General features: G+C 34.9%; 1 pseudogene; it reads right to left on the bottom strand.

The window, feature by feature from the left end:
• Nucleotides 1–1,375: 1,375 nt before the first annotated feature.
• LOC149538578 (4-hydroxy-3-methylbut-2-en-1-yl diphosphate synthase (ferredoxin), chloroplastic-like) overlaps nucleotides 1,376–19,217 on the bottom strand; it is a 74,891-nt pseudogene continuing 57,049 nt past the window's right edge.

Here is a 19,217-nt window from a genome sequence, read left to right as displayed (position 1 = left end):
TTGAGGTTTCATCAACATAGTTTTCCCTGTAGAGGGATTGTCTGCTACGGTTAACCCTCTCTAAAGGTGACTGACTCACAACAGTGTACCACAAGGGGACTTAATTTCCAGATTCAAGGTTTTGACACCTTTTCACCTTTAGCCCAATCAAAACTGATAGATTAATTCGACATGCTAAACTAAGATTATCTCTTAAAGATCTATGATATCATCTCCCAGTGATCTATCAACCTCTCCAAAGAAAGGATGCCTCAATCAACAAGTTGAAGATTCATCTATCTATGAGATGCTCAAAGTATCCTCCCCACCTACAAAGAATTTGTCTTAGAGAGGAGTTTCACTAGGAACCCACTCCCTCAAGATCCACGAATAGTGTTCATGGGGGCCTAACTACTATGTGTGTACAGATGTTAATTTCCAAAAGAAAATCTATCCAAAAGAAATCAAAAAGCACAAGGTGGTACATTTAACGCTTTAACTAATGCGAGGTGAGTCCAAAGATGTGGAACATTTAACCCCTCACATAAGCCAAAATGAGTCCACAACTCAGAAACTAGTGAGTTCTAGAAAGCACAAAAGGGTTGCCTCGTAGAGAATTTAATGCTTCTTTCCTATAGACCCCTCCCCTTTAACGTGGTGTTGATCTTGCAACCACAGGGTGGAACGAGGGGCCGGCAGATTAGTGAGTCCAATAACCCAAGATAGCTAATTAGATCTATCACTAGTAACTAAGCCTACTAGATGAAAACTAATGGAGATCACAACCTGTTATCAAATTATGTATGTGTTGTAAAATGAGAACATGGAAGGAAACACACACAAGCTTGACATGAGAGATGTTCGTTTTAGATCCAAATGAAGTGTTATCAATCAAAGAGAATTACCTGGTAATCCTTGCAACGCACTTAATAGATGTTTTACCTGTTTTTAGCAACTTTATCATGCTTTTCCAATTTTCCTACAAACCGCTATTATGCTGCAAAAAAATCAAAAAAATAGAAATAAAGATGCTTAGGAGAAAACATGTTAGTGAAAACTGAAGCTTAACTATGGGAAAATAAAATTTAACTTTTTTTGTTCATTTTTATACCCATAAAAAAGCTTTAAAAATGCTAAAACCTATGAAAATATAAAACATGAAAAAACCAGAAACAAAAAACATGAAAAAACCAGAAACAGTGAGCAGTTAGCAGAAAACCAGAAACCACGAAAATCAATGCAAAAATAGCAGAGTTTCGTGCAAAATTTCTGATAGAGCCGCACAAAGTTATTTCTATCTCGTGCGAAATTGTTTGAAGCTTGCGTGAAGAAACAAGTGTCGTGAAAAATTTTTGACAGAGCCGTGGGAAGTTATTTATGTCTCGCACGAAATTGTTTAGAGCCTGCGTGAAACTGTTTTTGGCCTGCGCGAAGAAACAAGTGCCATGCAAGATATCGCGCACTCAGGAACTTTCTCGCAAACCCGGAGAGAATCTTTGCGCGAAGATTTTGGATCTTTGAGTGAAAATGAACAGTCTCGCGCGAAGATTCCCAAATCTGTATGGAACAGTATGGACAGAGAACAAAAAATGATAAAAAAATAAAGAAAGAGGCCAGAAAAATTGATTTTCATGCCCCACAGTGGGCACCAAAAATGTATGCATGAATATGTGGCCTCTGCTAGCACACACACTTCAACATGGTCATTATATGCGGATTCATCCCGAAATGAACATTGGATTGTTCATCCGAAAATCAGCTGGCAAAGAGACCTATTGCCTTCTATCTAAAGGGATTTTGCCTGTTAATATCCTCAGAATCAAGGTGCAGGCAACCAGACCTTGTAAGAACGAAAGATTTGAATGCAATTTAAGCTATATGAATGTGCAAGTAATCTAAATGAAGTATAAGCAATTAATCTAAGAAATAAAAGACATTAAACTAAAAATGTATGCATTATTAAGCTAGATGAATCTAAACTAAGAATGCAAGATGTATGTCAAAATATGAGCAAATGTGAGTATGAATTCCAGCAGCGATTCGATGCAAATTCTCCAAATTCATCCTCTAAAATGAAGAGATGAGGGTCTCTTAAATAGACTTTCTTGAAATCCATCAACGGTTGAGATCGATTTAAATCAATGGTCAGGATTAAAGGTGAAGTTCAGTCATAAAGGAAGATTCCCAAATTAAAGGGAGTTAACTGATTTAATTTGAGTAAAATAAGGAGTTAACTGATTCAATTTGAGTAGAAAAAGGAGTTAACTGATTTAACTCATTTTTTATCAATAGTGAACTAGAAATTTCCTTTTTTGAACTGAAGAGAGATTTTGGTGAAATATTTAATTTAATAAAATGAGATATGCTCTCATAATTACCTTTTCTATTTAATTAAATAATCTTTTAATTAATTAGAGATACTTTTCTTATTTAATTAAATAACTTTATTTAATTAATTAGGAATGGCTTCCCATTTAATTAAATAACTTTGTTTAATTAATTAGAAGTAAGTACTCCATTTAATTAAATAATTTCATTTAATTAATTAGAAATACCTTTTCCATTTAATTATTCAAGATAGGCGTATTTATTAAATTAAATAAATTTAATTCCATAGTACATTAGCCTTAGGATATAATTTAATTTAATTAAAGTATAAATACTTAATAGTTAAATTATAATTAAATCAAGTAGGTTTAATGCGACTAATATGAGTACATACTATAGGAATTAAATAAGAAATATGATGAATGCAGATTAGGGTTTTCTGCATCTGACATTTAAGTCAAGAAGCGAGTAGCAGAATGAGAATTGCCTATTAGAATAGGTCTTAGGATTGATCAGAAATAGACCAGAATTGGTATCATGGCAATGAGCCAATTTTGGGGTATTACAATAGTTCACAACTTGTCTTGCAGATAATTGTAATGAAGGTGCTCATGTGGGTTAACATATTGTTCTTGACAATTTTATAATTCCATATTTGCGGCACAAATAAGAAGTCCATATTTTGTTATCACATTGGTTATTGTTTCTTTGTTTTTGTTATGAGTTTATGGTTTTAAGGGGAACACCCTTTATCAAGTGCTTTTAGAGCTAGAGTTCTTGAGTGTGGGATAGATTACCGATTGTGAGGTAGTTTACACTAGGATTGTGGTTTGGGATGAGTGTGTAGATAGATCGACAATTGTGAGGTAATTTGCGCTAGGGTTTCAGTGCAAGCACAAAAATGCCTCCTCAAAGAGAGCATGGTAGAAGAGCTATAGATGTTACACCTGAGGGTTTCTAAGCCATCTAAAGGTAATTGCAAGCATTGGAAGAACAAATGTGAAGAGGAATAAATCTTCCTATGAGAGATGAAAGTGAGGATGAGGATGAAGTAGAAGAAAATGTTGGAGCAGAGCCAGTTCTAAATCCAAAGGAAGAGAGGCTTTTTAGGGCCATCTCCAAGATTGGAAAAAGACCTAAATTTGAGGTTCCCACATTTTTAGGAAATCTTAACCCAAAAAAGTTGATCGTTTGGATCAATGAACTAGAGGAGTATTTTGAATATGTAGATATTGAGGATCTAGATAGGGTCAAGTTTGCAAAAGCAAAACTGAAGGGACATGCAAAGATCTAGTGGCAAGAGGTTCAATTGGAGAGAAATATAAAGGGAAAGAACAAAATCACCAGATGGGGTCAGGTGATAGCTAAAATAAAGAGACAATTTATTCCTATGGATTATGAGATTGATCTATTGAAGAAGATGCAAGGAATGAAGTAAGTGGGAAAATCTGTTCAAGAGTATATCGAAGAGTTCTACCAAGTTCTCATTAGAACCAAAAATGCAAAAGTTGATAAGGAGAAAGTCGCCTGTTATCTTAATGGGTTAAGGCCAAGTATTCAAGATGAGCTGAGTCTGGTTTGAATGAATATTATTAAGGAGTCATACTAGTTTACCCTAAGAGTTGAGGAGAAACTAAGAAAGAAGTTTGACAATAAGAATAGTGGAAGAGGTTATGGTGGAAGACCTGGCAAACGATCTTATGGAGGCTGTAATGATGATCAAAAGAACAAGGATGAGGCTAGAAGTAGCAATTAGAATCAAAGGGGAAACAATTTCAATCATTTCCATGATTAGAATAATAGAGATTAGAGAGGAAGAGGTAGAGGACAAGGATCTAGAAGAGGAGCTTCTATAGAAAATCTTTTCACTTCGGAGAAGAAGGGGATAGAGGATTTGAATGTACTTAGCACCAAGGAAGGATGGATCAAAGAACCAAAGGCCTAACTAGAGTTGCACATGTTGATGAAGATGCCAGATCCTCACATTCTAAAGATGTTGAATGATGAGAATTCGTAGTTAACAACAGAGTCATGCTGAGTGGTGAGAATGAACCTGATCAAAGAAGGAGTTCATTTTGCACAAGGTGCAGATGTGAAGATAAATGTTGTGATGTGATCATTGATGGTTGAAGTACTAATAATCTAGTGTTAGAAACAATGGTCACCAAGTTGAAGTTGAAGTGATAGAAACACCTGCATCCATACTGTATTACTTAGGTGCAAGATGACCACAAGGTTATGGTCAATGAGTAGTGCTTAGTGAAGTTCAAGATTGGAAGCTACTAGGATGAGGTACTATGTGATATCATACCTATGGACATATGTCATATATTTCTGGGTAGGTTGTGGTACTTTGATAGGCATGTTGTACATGATGGGTTAGCAAATACCTACACTCTAACCAAGGATGGAGTGAAACATAAGTTGAAACCATTGAAGGATAAAGAAGAAATGGTATGCAGTTCTGCCAAAATATATTTTGTTGATGGAAAAAAGTTTCTCAAAGGTATGAAGCGTGAGCATGTGTGTTTTGCTATAATTCTAAAAGATAGTAAAGAAGAAGTAGATGAGGTACCTATAGAAGTTGCAGATATGTTGGGAGAATTTTCTAATATTGTATCAGATAATGTACCTGATGGATTACCCCCAATGAGGAAGATTAGTCACTAGATGGATTTGGTTCCAGGAGCTAGTTTTCCAAACAAAGCAATGCACAGAACGACACCAGCAGAAAGTAAAGAGTTGAACAAACAAGTTCATGAGTTGTTGCAAAAGGGGTTGATTTGAGAGAGTCTAAGTCCATCTGTTGTACCAGCAATATTGGCACCAAAAAAAATGGAGAATGGAGGATGTGCACAAATTCTTGTGCTATCAACAAGATCACAATCAAGTATAGATTTCCTTTGCCAAGGATGGATGATATTATGGATTGTTTGAGTGGAGCTAAGTATTTCACAAAGATAGATCTGAAGAGTGGATACCATCAAATTCATATCAAAGAAGGTGATGAGTGGAAGACTACTTTCAGGACAAGGGAAGGATTATATGAGTGGTTACTCATGCCTTTTGGCTAACCAATGCACCGAGCACTTTCATGAGGCTCATGAATGAGGTACTAAAGGAATTTTTGGGTATGTTTGTCATTATTTACCTAGATGATATATTGATATTTAGTAAGACATTGGAGGAGCATTTGATCCATATTCACAAGGTGTTTGATAAGTTGAGGGAAGAAAAGTTGCTAATAAACCTGAACAAGTGTATTTTTGTAAAGAAGGAGTTGGTGTACCTGGGATTTGTTGTCTTAGCAGAAGGTTTGAAAATGGATTTAGAGAAAGTGAAGGCTATCCTTGAATGGCTTACTCCAAGAAGTGCGATAGAGGTAAGATATTTTCATGGACTGGCTACATTTTACAAAAAGTTCATAAGAAGTTTTAGCAGTATTTGTGGACCCTTGACTGAAACAATGAGAGGGGATAGGAAAGAGTTTAAGTGCACTATAGGAGCAAATAAGAGTTTTAATCTATTGAAACAAAAAGTTACTGAGTAACCTATTTTAGCACTTCCTAATTTTAACAAGGTGTTTCAAGTAGACTATGATGCTATTGGTATTGTAATAGGAGCTATTTTGAGCTGAGAAGGTAGGCCTATTGCTTATTTCAGTGAGAAGTTGAATGATGCAAAAAGAAAATATTTTGTTTATAATCAAGAATTTTATGCTATAGTTCAAGCATTGAAGAAGTGGTGACACTATCTTCTTCCTAAGGAGTTTGTTTTATATACTGATCGTCAAGATTTGTAATATTTGAATACTTAAGAAAAATTGAACCAAAGGCATTTAAAGTGGGTTGATTTTTTGGAGAGTTATACATTTAATTTGAAACACATAAGTGGTAAGTCTAACAAAGTTGTAGATGCTCTTAATAGAAGACAACTTTTGCTGACAAAAATGCAGATAGAGGTGGTTGGGTTCAAGGAACTCAGAACTTTGTATCTAGATGATCTTGATTTTGGTGAAGCATGGAAGGCTTATACAAAACCTGTTACACTTGATAGGACAAGGTGGTTGGATTTCATGATCCAAGATAGTATGTTGTTTAAAGGAAGCCAATTGTGCATTCCTAGAAGTTCAATGAGAGAGAATCTCATCAAGGAGAAGCATAGTGAAGGATTGGCTGGACATTTTGGTAGGGATAAAACCATAGCTTTGGTTGCTAAGAATTATTACTGGCCACAGTTGCAACAAGATGTGAAGAAGTTTTTACAGTGTTGTAGAGTATGTCAAATGACAAAAGGAGTGAAGTAGAATACATGACTATTTTAGACATTATCTATACTAGAGAAGTCATTGGAGGATGTCAACATGAATTTTGTTCTTGGATTACTCAGGACTAGGCATGGGCATGATTCTATTTTTGTGGTGGTTGACAGGTTTTCAAAGATGGCACATTGTATTCCTTGCAAGAAGACTAGTGATGTTGTTCATGTAGTAGAATTGTTTTTCAAAGAAGTGGTGTGAGTACATGGCCTGCCAAAGAGTATAGTTTTAGATTGAGATACCAAATTTGTTGGGTATTTTTGTCATACATTGTGGAAGAAGTTGAAGACATATTTGAAGTTTAGTTCATCACATCATCAACAGATTGATGGACAGACAGAAGTTGTGAATCACAGTTTGGGAAACTTGCTGAGATGTTTGGTTGGAGACAAGCCAAAAGGATAGGGTCTAATTTAACCATAGGCAAAATTTGCATATAATAATTATATCAACAGGAAAATGGTAAATCACTATTCTATATTGTATATGGGATTAGTTCCAAAAATTCTTCCAAATTGAGGCAGTTGGATAAAGGAGAGATAAGTAGGGCTGAAGTAGAACATTTTGCTAGACATTTGAAGAAAATCCATGAGGAGGTGAAGAAGCACATCATAAAGATGAATACATCTTATAAGGGTAAGGCAGATGTGAAAAGGAGGTATATAGAATTTTAGATTGGAGATGAAGTCATGGTTCATTTGAGGAAGGAACATTTTCCAGTGGGTACATATAATAAACTGAAGATGAAGAAGTTTGGCCCATGCAAGATAGTGAAGATGCATGATTCTGGAAATGCTTATGAAGTGGAGTTGCTTGCTGAATTGAATATTTCACTAGCATTTAATATTTTAGATTTGATAGATTACTATGAAGGAGGTGATGAAGATGAAGTTGCACAAGTGCAGTCGAGTATTCCATTAACTAATTTGGCTACAAAGGAGATCAAGGAGATACTAGACAATCATGTTAGAAAAAGTACAAGGGATAAAACTTATGAATAATTCTTGGTCAAATGGAAAAGGAGGCTAGTAGAGTATTCATCATGGCTAGCAAAGGAGGAGGTTAACCATCTTGGTTTTCCTCTTAACACTTGAGATGTTATGGAGTCACTTCTCAAATTATTCTAGGTGTCTGATGCACCAGCATCCTAGGTGTAAGAGCAATCTTGCATCACCCCAAAAACATTTGTGTTTTAGTCTTTTCTATTTTAATAAGGACTAGTAGACATGGTGGTTACTATTTATGGGAACTTTCTATTTTTAGTAAGTTTGTCAAATGAGCCTGGAATGTTCTCATTTTCTATAGTCAAGATCATTTTAGAGTTGTAAGCCTACCATAAAAATCTCATTGCTCAAGCATAAGTATCAGAGAAGTTATTGCAAATTTTTGGTGGAAAAATCTACAAAAAAATCTTCAGGCTCATCATTGGAGGCCTTAGAGTGCCTAGATGAGGTCTGAAAACTCAATGGAAGGGTGCTAGCGCAATTCCAAGCCTATAGATCAAGAGCTAGCATTTTCAAAAAGTGGTTATAATAGCCAATCAAAGTAACAGTTTGTGAGTTATGGCCTTTCAAAATTGGGATACCCAAAATATCTAAAATAATTTTCAAAGATGTATTTGGTTGACTCTATATGTATTGTTAGGGTTTTTTGGCCGTAGATATTAAGTTTCAATGTCTAGAACCTTCTCGGGTAGCATAAAATTGCCTATTTAAGAAAGGCACCAACATTGTCTAGGACAGTGCTGGGTGATAGTTTGTAGCTTGTCTTGCAGATTATTGTAATGAAGGCACCCATGTGGGTTAGCATATTGTACTTGAAAATTATGTAATTCCACATTTGTGGCTCAAATAAGAAGTCCATATTTTGTTCTCGTGTTGGTTGTTCTTTCTTTGTTTCTATTATGAGTTTATGGTTTTAAGGGGAGCACCCTTTATCACTTTCCCATAATGGATGGGGCTCTTCCTCGGATGCACCCTCAAAAACACCCTATCACCAATAGAAAAGTGATGATCCAACCTATGGGCATCTGCATACTTGTTCTACTTGTCTTGAGCATTAACCAAATGACCTCTAATATGAACAAATTGTTGCTCCATATCTTGAAGCATCTCTGGACCTAAAAGAACAAGGTCCTCCAAATGATCCCAACTCAAAGGGGTACGACATGGTCTATTGTACAACACTTGAAAAGGTGACATTCCAAGAGAACTATGATACCCATTTTTGTATGCAAACTCAACAAGGTATAAATAATCCTCCCACTTCACCTACCTATCCATAACATACATGTAAAGCATATCTTTCATAACCTGATTCAATATCTTAGTCTAACCATCAGTCTCTAGGTGATAAGCCAAACTAAAATTGAGCTATGCACCCAACTCATGCTAGAGAGACATCCATAATGCTAAAGTAAACATTGGATCTCTATCTAAAATAATCTAATGAGGGATCCCATGCAAACACACTATATCCTCCAAGAAAACATGTGCTACAAAAGAAGTTGTGTAGGATGCTCTCATGGGTGAAAAATGTGCTACCTTGGACAACTTATCCACTGTCACCATGATACAATCATGTCATCATGATGACATAGGCAACACTATGATAAAGTCAATATATATTGTATCCCATTTCTATCCTAGAATGGCATGCAATTGCAAAAGACATGGAAGATGTTGATGCTTTGCCTTCTCTATCTAGAACTTGAGACATCAAGCAACAAAATAAAAAACATTATGCCTCATCTCTACCCAAAAGTACAATTGTTTAAGATCGGCATGCATCTTCTTGACATTGCAATGTATGGCATATGGTGCACGATGTGCTTTTTACAAAACTAAGGTATGAAGATCACCAGAAAAAGGTACATAGATACCTCCCAAGTGTCATAGTAGTCCATTGGACTCAAGTAGGTAGCCTAAAAACCTCCCCTCAAGGGTAGGTCTAGACTTGATCTCCACATGAGGAAAATCCTCCAAGATACGGCCTCATAAATCCACTCCAAATGACAACACTGATATCTCATGTCACCTTCTGCTTAAAGCATCAGTGATAACTTTCTCCTTCCCTTTAATGTAGTGAACATTAGATTTATATTCACATAGGAATTCCATCTAGTGACACTGTTGTGCATTCAAGTTTGGCTGAGTAAAGATATATTGCAAGCTCCTATGATCGCTATGCCACTCGAACCTATTTCCCAAAAGGAAATGTCTCCAATGAATAAGAGTATGCACTAGGGCTGCAAGTTCCAAATCATGAGTGGGGTGGTTAAGCTCATGGTCCTTGAGTTTCCTAGACTCGTGAAATCACTCAACCATCTTGCATCAACACCGCACCCACGCCTTCCAACAAAGCATTTGTGCAAACCATGAAATCACCTACAGGATTAGGCACTGCAAGGACTGGTGCACTAATCAAAAACTCCTTAAGAGCATTAAATGCTACCTTATACTAGTTTGACTAAACATGTTTGTTCCCTTTTCACTGAAGAGAATTGATGGGATGAGCTACATGTGAGAAATCCTTCACAGAGCAACAATAGTAGCCTGCCAATCTCATGAAACTATGAAACTTCGAGACATTAGTGGATACTGGCCAATCCATGATAGCATGAGTTTTCTCTAGATCCACTACAATACCATTGTTGGTGATGATATGCCCCAAATACTTTACCTCTAACTAGAAGAATCCATATTTTCTCAAGTTTCCATACAACTAATGGTCTCTCAAGCACTGTAACACTTGATATAAATAAACCTCATGTTCCTCAACTATCTTTGAATAGATCAATATGTCATCAAAGAATACAATGACACATTGATGGAGGTAAGTGTGAAATATTCCATTCATCAAAATCATAAATACTGATGGCACATTGGTTAACCCAAAGGGTACAACCATGAAATCATAATGCCCATATCATGTATAAAAATTTGTTTGATGAATGTCAACCTCCTGGATCCAAAATTGATGGTATCCCAACTTAAGATCAATCTTTGAGAACACTCATTCTTCCTTCATCTGATCAAATAAATCATCTATCCTTGGCAAAGAATACTGGTTCTTCACCATCACCTTATTCTACTATCGATAGTCAATGCACAAATGCAATGATCCATCTTTCTTCTTCATGAAGATGACTAGTGCACCTCATGGGGATATACTATGATGAATATGGCCCTTGGCCAATAGTTCCTCCAACTATAATTTGAGCTCACTCAATTCCTAAGTAGTCATCTGGTAAGGCACTTGTGAAATTGGCTCTGCTCTTGGTACAGGATCAAACCAAAAATCAATGTCACGTTGTCATGGAATATCGGGTATCTCATCAGGAAACATATCTGAATACTCACGAAGGAGTGAGCGATCATCAAGTGTCACCAAATGGCTCTCAACTTCCTCAAGAGCACTAACAGAAACAAGAACCATTTGAAAACCTTTCGTACACTCCACTTCATCTGATTAGTTAAGATCATCTAAAGTGAGACTAGTCTCTGAGCCCCTAAAAGTTCCACTTTCCCACCTATGTCATCAACATATTGTATTGACTTATAGTGGCAATCTATATTTGTCTAATGAGTAGCTAACCAATCCATTCCCAACACAATGTTGTATGATCCTAGAGGTAGGATACTAAGATCCACTATGGTGGTGAAGGTACCAAAGTTTAAACTATAACCTCTGACCAAGGAGTCTACAATCACTTTGTGTCCCATGGCTAACTCAACCTACCACCTCTCAACCTAACATGCTACCACTAGCCCATTTTGTTGAACAAAAGATGATGAAATAAAGGAATATGAGGCACCTAGGTCAAATAATACTGAAGAGGAAATACCATACAACATACTTGTAGCCTTGAATATTGTACCTTGGTGCTTAGCTTGATAGTTATCAAATGCTACAAATACTCAATGAATCCTTCCTCCATCTCCCACAATAGGTTCTAATCTGGCTACACCTCTACTAGATCCTATAGATGGTTTAATAGGATATCCCAAAGCCTTATGATTGGGTTGGCCAAAAGAATAACAATTTCTCCCAAAGTTAGAACCAGTTTCATAGCCATTCACAGAAGTATTGGAATATGGTACACTACCCTTGCTAGAATTCTGTTGACTACTCTAAGGAGAGAGATCTTGTTGAGAATTATGTCCTTGACTCTAGTGATCTCCTTTCTTCTCTAAGGTACAAGAATTTTTTCCTCCCTCATCCCACCGATAATGACCCTATCTCTTCTAGTTTCCCTTACCACCTTGTGAGGGTGCTAACTAAGTCTGGCCTTTTCCTAAGGATTGAATAAATTGGGCATCTTGTCCTAAATTATGTGCACTATGGTTCTAAGAACCTATTTTACCACTGAACCCTCTAGCCAAATTATTCTATGCAATTTGTTCCTTCTCTATAGTATGGATAAGAGTCATGGGTTGATGCATATGAACCTCTCCAATAAGGGCATCCTTAAGGCCTTAAATAAAATGATGAGTCGAGAGTAGCTCATTATGATTGTAACATGAGTACTACCTAAGCTCAAAGAATTTGATATCATACTAGTCCACTGACATACTGCCTTGTGTAATCTTATGGAACTCATTAGCATGAGCCTCCCTAAACTGAGGAGATAATAATCTCTTTTGAAACCTCTCCTCAAAGATCTCCCAGGTGAGATCTACGATGTTGATCTAAAGTTTTTGCACCTCAATATTCCACCAAATGGATGTGCGGTCCCTTAGTTGCATAATTGTACGATGAGCCTTCATATTGCTTGCATATGGATACATGGTGAAACAACACTCCATGTTTAATAACCAAGTCTCCGCCCTGAGGCCACCTCCCTTTCCATCATAGAATGGTAGTAATTTGGATTGCTAAAGAGATTTTATGATATCCAAATGGATGGAATTTCACTATCACAATCCCTACCACCCTAATGGTGCCTTCAGCCGCTTGATGGTGTATGGGAATGCTAACAACCCTCCTCTCTATGCTCGGACATGTGGGAATCTCTGTGATGAGATCCCTCTTCCTGACCATTGTCATTTTGGTTTTCCTTAGCATAAGGTCCCAACCGAGCTAGAATCTCTTGTAGCACCTACATCAATGTTGCAATGCCAAACTGTTCATTTTTACCCTATTCTCCCTCCCCCTCCAGATGTTCCACTTCATGATGCTCTTCTTCTTGAATAATTCATCGATTATCATGCTGACCACTAGGTCTATGTATAGGAGGCATCACTATAGAAGCAACAAGATAAGGTTAGAACATACGAGTCATGAGCATTATAGTCAAATCTAGCTATCAAAATAATAACCAGTAATATAATAATAAGCATACATAACCAATAACATAGTAGAAGCATAACACAGAGACCCCAATATTGCAACATGGGCTCTGATACTAGATGTAATGCCCCACCTGGAGATCCTTGGAACAAGGATAAATATAAGCCAAGATTAAAAAAAATTTAAACGAGTATGGATTCACATGACATACAACATACTAGGATCACACAAATCCCAATGGAAGACTAACAAACATCAAAACACCAACGGGTCTCCAAACACCACTTCTAACCAAAATGACTAACCATGGAAGGATGGAAATAATTTCAAATCTAAAACATTTTGAAGTCAAAATGCAATTCCAAGATATTCAAGAACACCATAGAGGTAGCCAAAACACCTCCCAAAAACTTTTCGTCAAACTAAAAAGTGTCTATTGTCCACCTAGATAAGTTTTTTCAAGATCCAGATGATACTTTAGTTTAGCACCATGTGATAATTTCTACTATCGTATGACATTTCTAAAGAAGGTGTGCAATACTTTCAGGGCATGGACGACACTTCTCCTGAAGCTGTGCAATACTTCATAAGTATTGTATGACCTTTATTCAATGCACTAGTACAAAAACAACAATATATTACTAAATAAACTATTAAGAATTGTAGATATGTGACTAATTTTGATCATGTGACCAATGGTAGTTAATTGCCAAACATTTATCTCCCAACCAAATTTATGACTAAACTATTTTAATCATTGATTAGGTCATTGATTTAGTCATTTATTGTTGTTATTTGGTAGTTTATATGATAGTTTATTTGGTAGTTTTTTGGGTAGTATATTTGGTAGTTTTTTGGGTAGTATATTTGGTAGTTTATTTGGTATTATATTTGGTAGTATATATGGTAGTATATTTGGTAATATTTGGTAGTTTATTTGCTAGTTTATTTAATTATTAATTTAGTCATATTAGGGCATGATGGAATTGAACCACCATCCTCCTACTTATAAAGCAGGTGCTCTTCCATTGAGCTAGTACCCTTTAAAGAATCAATACAAAAGTTTGACAAAGTTGTCTTCCCAAGATTAGATCTACCATGACCATGGTTATTGTAACACGATATACTCTTCTCAAAAAACACAAATTTTAGTTATTATGGAAAATAATAATCTAATTTGGATCACTTTGTCCACACACAAGTGTTATTTCTTGTGTTAATTTCTCAAAAAAATGCAAATGATTATATAATTTATGTCAAGAAAATAGACCTTTGCATTAAATAAAAACATCAAACCCCATTAAAAAATCACATCAAACTAGCTATTTTTTCTTTTCATAGTCTCTGCAATAATTGAAACTAGCTTGTGTTCATTGCAAAAATAGAGTCATTTGCTATAATGACGAATGTAATCACCATAATAATACCAATGTCGAGCATGCAAAAGCCACCTATGGTGGATGTACAGAGGACAGTTGAACTGTGCCAATTCCTGCCATGATCTAAGAGACTATTTTTTGGGAGGACATTTTCGTGAGGAAAAAACAAAAGACTACCAGAAAAATTGATCCAACATCCTTCAACTCCAAGAATGACAATGCAGCCAAATTTCTTGTCCTTGTAATTCTATTGTTAGACAAGTCCAAACCCATTACAACAGTCGAGACGTGAATGTGTTGAATAATATCTATTGACCCTTTGGTTCAATTAATTTTGTTGAAGACATTAGAACTATATATGGAAAAATAGCAAATATAATCAAGAAAATAAAATATTAACATCATATTTACACTCTGTATGAACAAAATCTTCAATTCTATTCAACACAATTAGAAGGTGTAAATAGGGTTCATTAAAAAATAAAATAAAATAAAGGTTCAAGAAATGTAAGCTTTGCCAAGACAAGATTTAGATATTCCTTGGTTAAATCATTATTATCCTAATAAGAATATTTAAAAAAGTCTTAGCATGAACATATTATATGACCAAAAACTCCTTATCCCTCCATGCTACCACAACTAAACAATCCAGAGAAACAAAAACAATAGGACTAATTTGTTAGAAAACATGGGAATCTTGAGGCATGAAAATTGACAAGAAATACAGATTTCAGAATGAAAGATGATAACTTACCTTTGCAAGCGATGAGTTTAGTAGGAGTTTCTGCAAGAGATAGAGGAACACTGCCATCTCTACTTTGAAAATTCTTGTTGAAAGAATCAATTTCTATTCCACATGGAAAGGTGCAATCAAGGAAAAGCAATAGGTAACTCAAGCATGAGCCCTTACAACTATAGAAGAAATCATTTCAAAGACTAAAATTATATTTTAAAAATTATCAAGATAAATAACTGACTGGCACACCTAATTCAACATTTGATATTCCTTTTAGGTAAGTTGATGTGACATATGCTACCTCTTCATAGGGGACTTCAACAAAATGACCAAAAAATAGCAATGTGTGATGTAGATCCAAAATTAAATAGACTTCTTTTTTTTGTAGTAACTTCTTCAGATCATTATCATGTAACCGTGCAACTTCTCTATCTGTGAGCTTAAAATCCTAAAAAATATTTACATATGAAATGGTTTCAATTATAGAAACATATAATTGAATTTTATTTTCTGAAAGATCAATGCAAGGAATTATACAAGGAAAATCTAAGACTAGTTTTATTGTCTACAAACAGTTAGTTTGTAAAAACATTTAAGAAAATGCTCTTTATTATTATAATTGAGTCACAATTCAAAGAAATCGAACAAATAATTAAATAATGCAATTGGATTTCATAAAATATATACCTTATGAATATATTTAAGAGCAACTCTAATTTGATCATCTGAATCTGAAATTGGTTTCATCACACTAAATCGGATGCAAACTCCCCACATAAATCCTAGATGGGGAGGGCATGTTGGTCTGCTGCTAGATTTTGCATATTGATTGTAAGAATTTTTGAAAAAATGAAAATGTCGCTCCTTCCCAATGTTTATTGCTATATCTACTAAGTTACATACATGAAACAATGAAAATGTCGCTCCTTCCCAATGTTTACTGCTATATCTACTAAGTTACATACATGAAACAATAATAAAGATGGAAATGTGTACCAATTATAGGAGTAAAATATATCATTATTAAATTATTGGTTCATGAATTTATTGCTGAGAAAAAGACTAGAGATGATTAGCCTAGGATTACAATTTATCCGACTATCCCATACTACTTTTCTTGATGATGCACAACATATTAAAGGACCTGATGGTTGCTAAAAGTAACATAGTTGTCAACCATCTGACACATAACTACCCGAGAGTGGCAACCAACTTAATATGCACAATTAATACATCGTTGAATCACCAATGTTGTCAAACATAACAATAGGCATTATATGTTGACAATATCCAAAAATTGAAAGGATTTCTTTCCTATGAAGACTTGCTAGATATGACTATAAAAAATGCCAAACATGGCTATATTTCACATGCCTTGTCTCTAATCTTTCACTGCAACTTTTCCTTCTTCTTTTTTATTTTAACTTTGCTTTTTGTTGCCTGATTTGATTTGTTTGCATTTGCAGTATGAGACTGCATCTACTCTTCATTTATTTATCATGTGAGTAAATATAATAAACTTGGTTTAACTGTAGCTTTTCAACTCAAAATCAAAGTGAAAAGGAAATTTTTCTCATGACGATAAATAAAAATAGTCCTCTTACAAAATATCAATACCTTAGCAGAAAACAAATCATATTAAAGTTTACTAAGTACAAATGTTGATTCCCATGATATCAGCTATAAAATTAAGCATAAAAGTAGTGAGAAAAGAAAATACTTTAAATTAGATAACGATGGTTTCTAGCACACATTTTCCTTAAAGAAAAATAAAACATGCATATAAAATGCAAAACATGACCAAGGCACAATTATCTACCATGACGGAGCTTCTGCAGATATTTTCCAACTTACCATACAATACTTGTTTGGAATGAACAAACATTCCCTACCCAAGGTTTTAAGTATTGGCTATAAAAATAGTAAGAAAGTTGGCTTTCAATGAAACAATTGTTAAATATATTAGCTTTATATGTAATTCTATAAATTATGATTCAATAATTATTTAACATTAAATTTGATGTAATGTTTGGATGGAGATATTTGTTTGTGTCTTATATAGATTCAGGATATATTACATGTCAAACTTGGCTATATTCTGGGTCCCACACACCTTGCTAGAATTGGTCGTCATCACTCAGCAGTTACGTGTTGCCTTGAAAGATATCAATGAAGGCCATCTATTATTAGTTACATTATATTGCTGTCAACGTGCCTTTATTCCTTCTTGCATCACTAGTCTCTTTAAACGGTAGCAGTTATGATATTAGTTAATATCATCTCATGGCAACAGCTATAATGTTAAAATATCCTCTCACGACTTTTCCCAACACCCTATTGGCAAATTAGAGAGCACTCTTGAAAAAAATGGTTTGGTCCATTATTTCCTTCATGCGGATATTGGTGTCTTCAGATATATATTTGTTAGTGTTCTTTTTCAATGGTTGTTCTGTTTTCTCATATATTGTAATTGATGTTTTGCTGATGTGCTCAGAATCACCAAGTCTTATCTGCCATTGATCAAATGTGATCGATTCCCTCTCATGATTTATATGATCATAGAGCAGCAGCTCTGCAAAATGTTATGAAAGCTTTTTCATATCAATAAAGGATTCATCTTTGAGGCTGGGTTGTTTCCCTCAGTGAAGAGGGTTTTTACCAAGATAAATGTAGATGTCTTTTGTATAAGTTTCTAGTCTAGTTTCAACAACAATGATCTAAAGATAGTAAATCCATCTAGCTAATTTCTCAATCCAAAAGGAAAATTGCTAGACTAAATCAACTGTACATAAATTCTCCAAGTAGATAATAATTTTTTATTATGACTAGTGCTTATGTTTATGGTGAACCCAAATGGAGTTTTGATCTCATTACACAAATAGAAATGGTTGGCTTTTAATTAATTTAGACAAAAAGAGTAGGAAGTAAAGAAAAAACAACAAAATGTAACAACTACTTGCAATGAGAAAAAGTATTTATCTAGCAAAAAACTGTGGAACATACCTTAGAAGGTGAATATGATCCTTGTTTTCCATTTCTCTTTCCTTCTCCCCTCTGATCTTGGTCACCAACAAAAGAATCCATCCAACAAAAATTGATTTGCCCTACTCCTACAAGGCCTTTTCTACAAACCCATATTGTACATATCTTGTAACCATTTCCATAAGATGACATCTCTTTGGGACATTTTTCCAAATAATCTATCTTATCTATGCCTCCAAAATGTCTACCAAAGTAGTTGCAACATTTGGCAAATATCCTCTATCCTTTATACTCTAATGGATGTCCATTCACTACTCCAAGCCTCCCATTTCAATGCAAGCAAGGAGGATTCAAGAAAATGATGTGAAATCTAGCATTACACCTATCTATTTCTTTTTCTTGAATGTTTATAAATACTTTTCATCAAACCCATTTCATTCTTAGGTCTACACTATACTCCTGATCCAACCAACATAAAGCAGATTGACATAGCTCTAAACATTTTGATCCAAAATAGAACTAGATTGAACATGGAGTTCATTGAATTCAATGTCAAAATGTTTACAAGCCTGAGAAAATATGCATCCAATCATGTAAGAATCACATCTCACTTCATGCTTTATAAAAGAATGAGCATCTATGTATCTCTGCAGTTCAGCTGGAACCACGACTTTGACTGTAGAATTCAAAAATTATCTGACACCTTCTGAAGTACCAGCAATTGGTTTGCACATGTGAGTAAATGTACAGGAAAAAATTATGCTTTTATTTTTCATCATATTTTGCAACATTGGCTTTGTTCTGAGGAGGTACTTAGTATCAATTATATATGCAAAATGCTTGTGAAGAGATCTTTCAAATTCAACCATTATTTCTACAAGAGGGGCAACAAACTTGCTATGGATATGAGTAAAATCTTAAAGGAAGTTATGACCTGCAAAAAGCTTAAATCAGTGACTTACTAAAATCCTATTTCTTGTTGCACTTTGGACTCCAATATTGTGTATCTGTCTTCATCAATATGTTTCATTAATTGCCTCCTGTCCTATTCAAAATACATAAATACTACTTGCTTTTTGAGAGCTACCAATTTATCCAGTGCTACTTTGTATACAATATCCTTAAAGTACCTTCTTAATGTCTTCTTGAATAATATTCTTTGGTGAGAATTCAATCCATTCAGCAGAAGATCTATGGACGTTTA

Source organism: Cupressus sempervirens, chromosome 9, assembly GCF_028749045.1.
Source record: "Cupressus sempervirens isolate cs-2001-9-10 chromosome 9, ASM2874904v1, whole genome shotgun sequence".
Classification (NCBI taxonomy): domain Eukaryota; kingdom Viridiplantae; phylum Streptophyta; class Pinopsida; order Cupressales; family Cupressaceae; genus Cupressus; species Cupressus sempervirens.
Note: the sequence above shows the minus strand (reverse complement) of the source record. Positions and strands in the feature narration are given on the sequence as shown.